Consider the following 12,506-nt stretch of genomic DNA (forward strand, 5'->3'; position numbering starts at 1 on the left):
GGTCAGGAAGCATTTGTGGAGAGAAACAGTGTTAACGTTTCAGGTCAGGATGAGCAAAGGTGGACTGTGATCAATTGTCAAAGAGAACTAAGAGAAAGAGGTCAAAAGCTAACACAAAATGATTCCATTTTATGTATAATCCTTTCACTTGCTGTTGGGAGGCTGAGACGACCCTGATTCTTTGGCTCAATGTTCATCCAAACTGAGATCACGATAACACTGGGGTTTGAACTTGGGTATCCTAAGTTTACAAAGCTTAGCACTGCACCAGTTATTGCATTAGCTATGTGGAAATATAGTCCCATGAACTAGCCAAGGTTCTCACTTCTAATTGCTGCTTGGTAATTCCTGTTGAAAAGTATAAAAGTATATTGGCTTGTTCAGGATGCCTTCCCAACCTGCCACATGCAAACACTCACCCTCTGGGCTGTGGTACACATAACAGGCCACAGGGACATTTACAGTCACTTCCCTTTTCACCTGTAATCTGCATATATTTTGGGCCTCTAATCAGCATGTCCAGTTGCAGAATATTGATCAAGTTTGGATTTGATGTTGCTATCTTTCCTATTCTTGCCTTTCAGTGTTAGGAGGCAAGAAACTACTCTTGGGAATTAAAGCAGCAGGTTTTGTTGCGATCTTCATAAATGATGTGCCACAAAAACCATATAAGCATAGATATGGAACTAATCTTACTGAATCTCACAAACAGGTCCTTGAAATACATGCAGGACCCTTATTCAATATTGGAACGAGACCTGCACTCACTTCAGGTGGCTGCGAGGCACATCAAAAAAAAAAGGCCCTAACACATTTAACAGCAGCTCAAATGCCTGCGCTGAAAGGGTGCAGAGCACTTTGAAGGGGCGGGGTGAACAGCCAGAGGTGAGGTCCATATCGGTACTGACAACACAGCTAGAAAGAGGGATGAGTTCCTGTAAGCAGGTTTTAGGGAGGTAGGAAAGAAACTAGCAAGCAGGACCTCAAATTTAGTAATCTCTGGATTATTCCCATTTCTACGTGCAAATTAGTATAAATATAGGAGGATATAGAGCAAAAGAATTTGTAACTGGAGACATTGTGCAGGACGGAGGGCTTTAGAATCATGAGACATTGGGACCAATCTGCTGGAGTTGGGACCTGTACAGGCCGGACAGGTTTCAACTGAGCAGAGTCAGGACCAATGTCTTTGTGGGGTGATTTGCTAGTGCTATTTAAGAGGATTTAAATAAGCTTGGCAGGGATGTCGGAACCAGGAAATAATATTAGAGAGGGAAACTAAGGTGCACAGAGAATTGGGAGAGATAGATAGCACAAGAGTATAAAATAGCAAGATATTAGGTTGGGTCAGATAAGAGGGAATTTAATGATCCCAGAGACATGTCAGGTGCTGTCTGCCAGAGGTCCTTCCCTCTCCTCAAGGAATATAAAATAGGGACAGAATGACACACTGACAGAAAAATTCTTAAACGTGGGAGGCTTTCATCAGACCTGAGAAACCTGTAACCTCCACCACCTAGAAGGACAAGGACAGCAGATGCATGAGAAGATCACCACTTCCATGTTCCTATCCAACTTACACAGCACCTGACTTGGACACAAATCACCATTTTTCATTGTCGCTGGGTTAAAATCCTGAACTCCCTGCCTAACAGCACAGCAGGAATGACTTCATGTCATGACTACCATTCTAGAGGGTTCACCACCATCTTCTCAAGGCAAACCTGGAATGGGGAATAAAGTGATGCCTTTAGCCCAATAATTAAATTTTGAAAAATCATTATCAGTAATATTTATTGAATGAATCAAGAAACGACTGCACCTTAAAGCCAGGCTAATTACTGTTTAAGGATATTCCCTGTGAAGCTGCATTATCTCTACCACGTTAATCTTTTCCCGCTTTTGATGTTCACCAAAAGAATCATATTTTGAGGAGAACTGAACCTCCCAGTTCAAACAAAATCCATTGCACTGCAGCATCTGAATTCATATCCAGCCCAGTTGATGGGAGAAACATCTTTATCTCTCTCTATCTGTCTCTCTCTCTGCTGGTTATAATTGTATTGCATAAAATTAATTGAAACCCTGCTTTTGGTGGGTTTGACTCCACAAAAAGTATAATTCAACATGAAGCTAGTACCAAAGTGGCAAGAGGCCTCAAATGTGATTTAGGTCTGGAACATCCAATTGATGCAGTAGGGAGCGAAGCTGGGATTATGATCACTGAATGAACAGCATGAAAATTTGTAGCTTGTCTGGGGGCATGTTCTGCTGATGCAGGCTGCAAAAACAATCTTTTTTCCAAGGAAATGTTGGAAATATACAGCAGGTTCATTGACATTCGAAGGAAAGTGGTAAGTTAATGCTTCAGGTGGTTCTCACTGACTGACCTGCTGTGGGGGTAATTTTGTGAGTACGTATGATATTGAAAAATCTCGCTTACCATCACACTTAGTCGTTAAATGGGTGCATGCAGCCTGGTTTTCCAACATAAACTGGCAGTGTAACAGGTTCGTACTGAGAGCATTCAGGCTTTTTTATTTTGGATTTTCAAAATTCCTTATATTTTGTAATCACCATTCATCACAGCATTATTCTCACCTTGATAAGCTCAAAATTCACTAAAATAATCCAAAATCAATAGTTGTCGTTCAGGTTGTCTCTGAAGTAGCATTACCTCACTAAAACATGAGGAAAAAAGCTTTTAGCTTTTCTATTTCTCCCTATCATTTAGATGTCTTGCAGCATTTAAACAGATTCATTTTCTTGCCCCTGGTTAAACTTATTGAGTCAGGATCATCATTTTTTTAAGACCAAAGTGCTGGAACTTGTGTAAAACTCCTCGGGTCATATGCACCAGAGAATGTTTGACAGGAAAAGGAAATTTACATTATAATTATAAAACCCAGAATGGCAAGTCTAGTGAGACACCTCATGTACAGTATTGAAAGAAACTATCTGCGCTTTTGCATTAAGAACTCATTAAAAGGCCGTTTACATTGATGCTGAAAGCGAGGGAGTGACACTCAGACAGAGACCTGTGACCACTCCTCTTTTTCTGAACACCAGAATGCATCTGGGCCTGAATTTTTCCCATGTCGGGCAGGCTCAGCGGGAGGGGGCAGTCGGAAACCCAACCACCGTACGCGATCAGGCGAGCACAGCCATTTTACGCAGGCGGGCCAGTTAAGGCCTGCCCAGTGTAATGCGTGTTTCCGGCATTAGTGTGAAGGGGCAGGCGGGGGCAGGAGCTCAAAATCCGCCAGGTCTAACGGCGACCCGGCGGCCTATTCAAAAGCGGCGCAGGCAGCCGTGCGAAGGCTCCATTGACTTTGCAGCACTGTAGCGATGCAGAATGTCATTGTAGAACAGGGGGGCAGGTCGGCAGGGCAGTCGGTCCCGAGGTTTTCTGACAAGTGTCTCGCCGCCCTCCTGGAGGAGGTGACAGCACGCTGGGATATCATCGTCCCAAGGGACGGGAGGAGGAGGCCCCCAACCTAACCAAAAATGCCTGGAAGGAGGTGGCATCCAGAGTCAGTTCCCGTGATGTGGTGAGGCGCACATGGGTGCAGTGCCGCAAGCGCTTTAATGGTCTCCTGCAATCGGGAAGGGTGAGTGCCGTGTTGGCATGGGTCACTTAGCACAGCAGTTAGGTGCGACCCCCACCCCCGGACCTCAGAGTTCTTAGAGTGTGAGTGGCAAATGTCAATGAGGCAGCATCTGGGCAAGGGGGTGAGCCTTGGCTGCTTGGAATGAGTGTCTTGCTGCTCCAGGGTCACGAATCGGCTGAGCCCTGCAAGGTTTTCCTCAGGTGGGGTTGGCCAGGCTGCAATGGCAATGCAGGTACAAGGTGGACTAATCAATGCTCCTCTCTCCTTTCAGGAGAAAACATCCCACAACAATGCTGAGAGGCTGCGAACTGGTGGAGGACTGCCCCACCTTCTAATCTTGACCAGATACAAGCAGGAGGTACTGGAGCTGGAGAGGCGCCATGCGCCTAGTCAACCAGCTGTGGTGAGGTTGGGGTGCCACAGGGAGGTAAGAGTGCAGTGCACTGAGGTCAGAATGTCTGTAATTGCAACCATTCCACTGTTGTCTCTATATTGATGTCAGCCTCGAACATGGAATCCCCATTGATAATGGAAAGATGAGGGCACCCTGATCTGGATGCCAGGCATGCACAGTAACAGTATAATGACTTAAATTAATCACATGTCCTTGTTCTTACTTTCAGGCTCACCAGAACACCCTCAGTTTCAGGAACCTGAAGGACCACCACTCACCCCAGAGGACACAGAGGATCTAAATGCACCAGCGCCACACCCTCTCAGCCAGGCAGGCATCAGCGCAGAAAACAGCACCTCGGTGGGAATTAGATCATCGGCTAGTATCTTGGTGCACAGCGGTGAGGCAGAGAGTGCCCAGGGTGCCAGTAGTTGGAGGACTGCTGGGGACCAGGAACATGCTCAGTCGGTGGATGATGATGTGCCTCTGGAGTCGTCCCTGAGGCAGCAGACGCTGGAAGTCCAGCAGGGTGTGCGGGAGGATCTGGCACAGATACATGAGGGGAAGTGTACCATGGTCTCAGTTGTGGAGGAGTCCATGCGGAGCATAAGCAATGCAATGACCTTCATGGCCAAGCGCACTGCCTCCTCCATGGAGAGAGTGGCGACTCTCCTGGAGAGGCTCCTCCAGGACCCGAATCAGGGCTTCCCGGGGATGCGCTCGGACCTGCAAGCCCTCACACCGGCAATGACCTCAGGTGGTCAGTGTCAGTGTGGGAGATGGTTTGGGCACCCAGTATCCCAGCTAGGTGCCCATCCATCAATGGTGAGCAGGGAGGTCCAAAGTGACCTAATGTTGGCGCATGGGCTGCTTGACATCTCTGCGGGCTCCTCTCAGGGCACTCCGAATGAGGGCAGCAGCTCCTCTGCCCCTCTTCCAGTGACTGTGGCATCCGATGAGGCTGTGGCAACTGGGGAGATGCCAGCCGTGCCACTGGCCACTCCGTCGAGGCAGGGCCAGCACAGGCTCCACGGGCCAGAAGATGCCCGCCAAGGTCATCAAGGCTAACAGGACAGCAGAGTGAGCAGGCTGTCTCCAATGTTGGTGCCAGCGAGGGAGGAACACATAGACATGGCACAACATGGGCGTATCACTGGTGTTATTTTTTTGCCCCATTTTTAAGTTATTTATAGGTAGGTGTGATGGAGAACACCTTTACATTTAATTTGATTTATGTATGACAGGCACCACACCAGTAAATGTGTTTGTTTTCAACAAGCCTTCGGGTGCTTCATTAGTTCTACAGGTGAAGTGTAACCCATGATGTTATGAGTGACTTGTTTGTCATTGAACTTTATTGAAATGGCACATAGTGCATGTTGTTCACCAAGCAAATGTTCCTGTCAGGTATCGAGTATGGAGCCTGCAGCCCTGGCATGTGGTGGTGGTTCTTATTTGGTAGGCTAGCTGAAGGAGCGTTGGATCAAAGCGTCCCAGGTGTCCCTGCCTCCCTGGAGGTTGCCCAGGTCAGTGCCTATAACCTCAGCGTTCTCCTGAGTGTGCTCATCCTCGGACACACTACTGGACTCATTGTCTGTTGCTAGAGCAGCTGCTTTAACATCTTCTTCCTCCGCTCCATCACCCCTCTCCAGCGCCAGATTGTGGAGTGCGCAACATGCAACCATTATCAATGACACACGATGTGGGGGGTTCTGGAGTGCGCCCCCTGAACGGCCCAGGCATCGGAAGCGCATCTTGAGAAGACTGATTGCTCTCTCCACCACAACCCTTGTGGTGCCGTGGCTCCTATTGTACTGCTGCTCAGTTTCTGTTCTTGGATGGCGGAGAGGCGTCATGAGTCACCTTCTGAGGGGATAGCCCTTGTCACCCAGCAGCCATCCATCCAGCTGGGCTGGAGCACTGAAGAGCCTCGACACCTGGGAGTGTCTGAGGATGTAGGCGTTGTGGGAGCTGCCTGGGTACCTTGCACAGACTTGTAAAATCTGCATCCTATGGTCACACACTATCTGCACGTTCATGGAGTGGAATCCCTTCCTGTTGACGAAGGCACCGGGCTCACCCGCTGGTGCCTTGATGGCCACATGTGTACAGTCGATTGCATCCTGGATGTGGGGGAAGCCAGCAATCGCTGTGAAGCCTCTGGCTCGCTGTGTCTGGCTGGCCTCGTCCATGCGGTAGTGTGGACAGCTGATTAAGAGACTCCACAAAGATCGCCCACTGATCCCTGGAATGAGCTGGAAGCATAGAAGTTGAGGGTCACCGTGACCTTCAGCGCCACTGGCACGGGGTATTGGAGCTGATCTCAGGGCTGATCACCTGACAGGTGGAGGTCACTGTCTCCCTTGAGAGGCAGAGCCTCCTTCGGCGTTGCACCTCAGACATATTGAGGTAGCTGCATCACCGCCTTTAAACTCTGGCAGCAGGATAGTGGCGTCTTCTGTGGCCCCTTCCACCTTGGACTTCCTGTTGGTCCTGCACCCCTTGTGCCTGCGCCTGTCCTCCCCCAGGCTGCTCCCCTGGAGGCTGAAAAGGGACACCTGACCTCCTCCCCCTTCTGGCCCTCTTTTCCCCCTCAGAGAAAGTGCCTCCAGCGGAGACCACTATCCCCATTCCCAGGGTAAGAGAAGGCTGTCTGAAACCGGGAAGGCCCCAAGTGGTATGACTCCTCCGGAGTCCTGAACTGAAGCCTGTCATTTCTGTCAAAACAGCTTTGAAGCGAAATGAAGTTGTCCTGTTCACACAAGCAAGTAGCAGTAAGTAATAATCTAAAATACTAACAACTCGCATTAGCGAGCCCACTCACCCCTCTTATCTCACCCGTGGTTGAGGTTTTTGAAAATGTGGCCAAACTGCCTGCCTGTTGCGCCCATGTGACGCCCTGAAAATCGCACGGGCTCTGCAAAATTGATTTCAATTGGTGCCTCAAGGGCCTTAACTGCCTCGTTAATTAATGGCGGGCGCGCCTCCATCCTCATAGCGTGCCCGCCTTCCAAAATATCGCGATGGTGCGCGGTGATGTTGGGACGCATGCCTGACTTCATCACGCGTCATTTTGTGTTTCGGCATGTCAGGCTCACCCCCACATGCCAAATGTAAAATTCTGGCATTGGTGATTGTGGGGCCAGTTAGAAGGCCAATAGAAAGCAGCTCTTGTATTTTCTGCATCTCCAACGGCTATCCTAGGTCTCAGGAAAAACAGGTCCTCAACATCCACTGTATTTGTTTTCCTCACATTACGCATGTGCATATTAGGGCTTGCTACATCTTGCACCATATTTCTCAACTTTGCTATGTAGTTTTGCTATAGGGATGTTTCATATCTCTGATCTTGCCCTATTATTTAGTGTTGGGCTTAACCCACCTATCTTATCTAATGCTGTGATAAAAACAAAAAGCTAAAAGCTACTGCGGATGCTGGAAATCCAAAACAAAAACAGAATTACCTAGAAAAACTCAGCAGGTCTGGCGGCATCGGTGGAGAAGAAATCAGTTGACGTTTCGAGTCCTCACGACCCTTCGGCAGAACTGAGTATAGTTAGGAGAGAGGTGAAATATAAGCTGGTCTAAGGTGGGGGGGCGGGAGACCCCCTGCCCCCCACCTTAGACCAGCTTATATTTCACCTCTCTCCTAACTATACTCAGTTCTGCCGAAGGGTCATGAGGACTCGAAACGTCAACTGATTTCTTCTCCACCGATGCTGCCAGACCTGCTGAGTTTTTCCAGGTAATTCTGTTTTTGTTTTGTTATCTAATGCTGTGCCTTCTAATGTCATTCTCTGACCATGACATTTAAAGTCACCCAGATATTGATCAATAGTTTGCATCTCTTCACTGTGAAGAAAGGACTAATAGACTGACCTTTTTGTGGACTGAAAAATACCTAGCTGTACAAAACTGCACAGCATTTTAGCTATGTAGTGCAATTTGGAATATTCTCTTAAATTTAAATCATCTGTTTCAAAGCTTTAGTTGATATTAGGGTAGAAATTTATCAAAATCGGTTTCCAGGTTTACATAACACCGGAAATATTTGTTTGGTTTACCTGTGAGAGGAAATCCATATTTATGAGTCATAAATGCCACCATCACTCCAAAACTGAAAAACAAGATTCGCACGTATGTGACAGATACAACAGATCAGATTTGAACTCAGGATGCAAGCTGAACATGCGGGCTGGGCAGGAACTGCCTATGACAATGTCAGCATGAAGCATAAACTAACTTAACTCCTGAGCCTCATTACCATGCAAGAGGAAGGGCTCCCATCTAAACCTGTAGAGCATGATAAGGTGATGTGAACAGGAGTTTAGAGTACTAGGGACCACCACTAGAACCCAAGGGAACGGTTCCCAGTGCAATGGTATGTTGTGCCCGAGGATATAGAGATAATCATCATTGATGAACAGGAAAAGAGAAGCTCGGAAAAGTGAAGCTCAGGGCAAGAGAGTCCCAAGGTTTATTTTGGGGCCCCGATGAGCCTTTCTGGCTATAGTTTTATGTGTGGTTAGAATTCTCTGGTGGACACCATGCTGGTCAGTACTGCCGTAATCAGGTATGTTCCAGGGGAAAAGGGGTGCAGAGGGGGAGCCTGAGACTGCCAAAAACCCAGCAATTAAAGTACAATACTAACATGACATTACTTAAGCTGAGATAACATTTCCAGAAAAAAAAGTGTCTTCTCAGAGCATCTAATATGATACACAAATGTACAATAACAAGAATTTGCATTACTATAGCACCTTTAACATAGCAAAATTTCTCAAGACGCTTCAATGGAGTGTGTGTAATCAAACAAAAATTGATACCGAGCCAAAGAGATATTAGGGCAGGGGAACTATCCCTGCTCATCTTCCTGCAGTCATGGTTGACCACAATGTTTTACCCCAGTGTCTCTACTTCACTATCATGCCAAATGTGATTGTCCTTGTCTGGCTCCACTCCTACCTATTCAGCCGTAGCCAGAAAATCTTCAATGGTGTCTCTTCTTGTTCCCGCACTGTTAACTCTAGAGTCCCCAAGGACCTAAGCTTGGTCCCATCTATTTCTCAACTATTTGCTGCTACTTGTTTACAATATCAGCTAACATGAGGGCCAGAAAGGAAGTTGGGTGGTCAACAGTTTAGTGAGAATAGGGTTAAGAGAGCAGGAGATGTGCCCCATGGACAAGATGAGCTCGGAAAGGATATCAGAGGAGATGGGAGAGGACCTAGAGAAAGGTGCAGGTCCAGGTCTATGCAAGGGAACAACTTTGGGGTAGGTCTAACAGCATCTGTGGAGAGAAAGACAGAGTTAACGTTTCGAGTCCGTATGACTCTTCTTCAGAGCTTCTAGCATTTTCTGTTTTTGTTTCAGATTTCCAGCATTTGTAGTATTTTGCTTTTAACTTTGGGGTAGCTTGGCTTGATGGGCAAGGAGAAGAGACAAGTGCAAAAGAAGTAGCTAAACAGATGGGTTCAACCTTATTGGCAAACAAGCACATAAGCTCCTCACACTTACTGTTGGAGGTACAGGGGAGAACAGGGGAAAAGAGACGATTAGTAGTGGAGAATAGAAGATGAGCTAGCTAACAGGAAACTGAGAGTGGGCATAAATGGGCCTTCTTCTGGTTGGCAGGATGTAATGAGTGGTGTGCCACAGGGATCAGTGCTGGGACCTCAACTTTTTACAATTCATATAAATGGCTTGGATGAAGGGACCAAAGGTATGGTTGCTAAATTTGCTAATGACACAAAGATAGGTAGGAAAGTAAGTTGTGAAGAGGACATAAAGAGGCTACAAAGGGATATAGATAGGTTAAGTGAATGGGCAAAGATCTGGAAAATAGCGTACAATGTGGGCAAATGTGAAATTGTTCATTTTGGCAGGAAGAATAAAAAAGAAGCATATCATCTAATTGGTGAGAGATTGCAGAGCTCTGAGATTCAAAGGGATCTGGGTGTCCTAGTGCATGAATTGCAAACGGTTAGTATGGAGGTACAGCAATTATTTAGGAAAGCTAATAGAATGCTATTGTTTATTGCGAGGGCAATTGAATACAAAAGTAGGGAGGTTATGCTTCAGGTGCACAGGCCACTTGTGAGACCACATCTGTAGTACTGCGTACAATATTGGTCTCCTTGTTTAAGGAGGGATGTAAATGCGTTCGAAGCAGTTCAGAGAAGGTTTACTAAACTAATACCAGGAATGGGCAGGTTGTCTTATGAGGAAGGGCTGGACAGGTTAGGCTTATATCCACTGGAGTTTAGAAGAGTAAGAGCTGACCTGATTGAAACCTTTAAGATCCTGAGGGGTCTTGGCAGGGTGGCTGTGGAGAGGATGTTTCCTCTTGTAGAAGAATCTAGAACTAGGGGTCACTGTTTAAAAATAACATTAACTCTGTCTTTCTCTACACAGGTGCTGTTAGACCTACCCCAAAGTTCCTCCCTTGCATAGACCTGGACCTGCACCTTTCTCTAGGTCCTCTCCCATGGTGTCCTCTCTGAGCTCATCTTGTCCATGAGGCACATCTTCTGCTTTCTTAACCCTATTCTCACTAAACTGTTGACCACTCAAATTCCCTTCTGGGCCTCATGTTAGCTGATATTGTAAACAAGTAGCAGCAAATAAGCTAATTTAAAACAGAGATAAGGAGAATTATATTTTCTCTCAAAGGGTCATGAGTCTTTGGAACTCAAAAGTTTGTGGATGTGGATTGTTTGAATATTTTTAAGGCAGAGCTGGATAGATTCTTGATAAGCAAGGGGGTGAAAAGTCATCAGGGCTAGGTGGGAATGTGGAGCTGAGGTTACAACCAGATCAGCCATGATCTTATTGCATGGCAGAGCAGGCTTGAGAGGCCGAGTGGCCTACTCCTGCTCCTAACTCTTATGCTCGTATTTTGCAATCTAATCGTCTCTTACTCTTCTGAACTCCAGTGGATAAAAGCCTAGTTTGTCCAAACTTTCCTCATCCCTTCCAGGTATTAGCCTAGTAAACCTCTGAAAGGCTTCCAAAGCATTTGCATCCTTCCTTAAATAAGGAGACCAATACTGTACACAGCAATCCAGATGTGGTCTCATCAATGTCTGTATAACTGAAGCATAACCTTCCTATTTCTGTATTCAATTCCCCTTGCAATAAACAATAGTATTCTATTAGGTTTCCTTGCTGTACCTGCATACTAACTCTTTGTGATTTATGCACTAGGACACCCAGGTCCCTCTGTACCTCAGAGCTCTGCAATCTGTCACCATTTAGAAGCTTCATTTTCATCACCATGCTTCATTTTTATTCTTCCTGCCAAAATGGACAATTTCACATTTTCCCACATTATACTTTATTTGCCAGATCTTTGCTCACTCACTTAACCTGTCTATAATCCTTTGCAGCTTCCTTATGTCCTCTTCACAATTTACTTTCCTGCCTACCTTTGTATCATTAGCAAATTTAGCAACCATGGCAGTGTTTTCCGGCCCTGTCAGGGCGGGACCTGCCCAGGATGCAGCGGGCCACTCAAAAGTCCATTGACTTTCGGTGGGACTGGCAAATCCCAGCAGCAGGCGGGGCTGGAAAATCCCAGGCCATACCTTAAGTCCCTTCATCCAAGTTGTTCATATAAATTAGAAAATGTTGAGGCCCCAACACTAATCCCTGCGGCACACCACTCATTACATCTTGCCGACCAGAAAATGACCCATTTATGCCTATTCTTTGTTTCTTGTTCACTAGCCAATCTTCTATCCATACCAATATGTTACCCCTTGCACCATAAGCTTTTGTTTTCTGTGATAACCTTTCTGGTGGTACCTAATCAAATGTCTTCTGGAAATCTAAGTATAGTACATCCACCAGTTCCCTTTTATTCACAGCAATGCTACTTCTTCAAAGAACTCCAGTGAATTAGTCAAACATGATTTCCCTTTCACAAAGCCACGTTGACTCTGCCTGATTGCCTTGAATTTTTCTAAAAGTGCCCTGTTATAACATCTTTAATAATAGCTTCTAACATTTTCCCTATGACAGATGTTAAGCTAACTGGCCTGTAGCTTCCTGTTTTCTGTCTCTCACTTTTTGATTAAGGGAGTTACATATGCTATTTTCCTACGTTCCCCGAATCTAGGGGATTTTGGAAAATTAAAACCAATGCATGAACTATTTTACTAGCCACTTCTTTGAAGACCCTAGGATGAAGCCCATTTGGACCCGGGGACTTGTCAGCCTGTTTTCCAACAATTTGCTTTGTATCATTTTCCTGGTGATTGTAATTTTCTTGAGTTCCTCCCTCCCTTCCATTTCCTGATTCACAACTGTTTCTGGGATGTAACTTGTATCCTCTATGAATCCCTTTGTATCCTCCATGCATCTTGCATATCGTACACATTGCTGCCACTGTGCATTGGTGGTGGATGGAGTGAATGTTTGAGTTGGTGGATGGAGCATAGAACAAGCAGGTTGCTTTATCTTGGATGGTGTCAAGCTTCTTGAGTGTTCCTGTCCAACTT

This window comes from Cetorhinus maximus, chromosome 15 (assembly GCF_964194155.1).
Source record: "Cetorhinus maximus chromosome 15, sCetMax3.hap1.1, whole genome shotgun sequence".
In the NCBI taxonomy this organism is placed as follows: domain Eukaryota; kingdom Metazoa; phylum Chordata; class Chondrichthyes; order Lamniformes; family Cetorhinidae; genus Cetorhinus; species Cetorhinus maximus.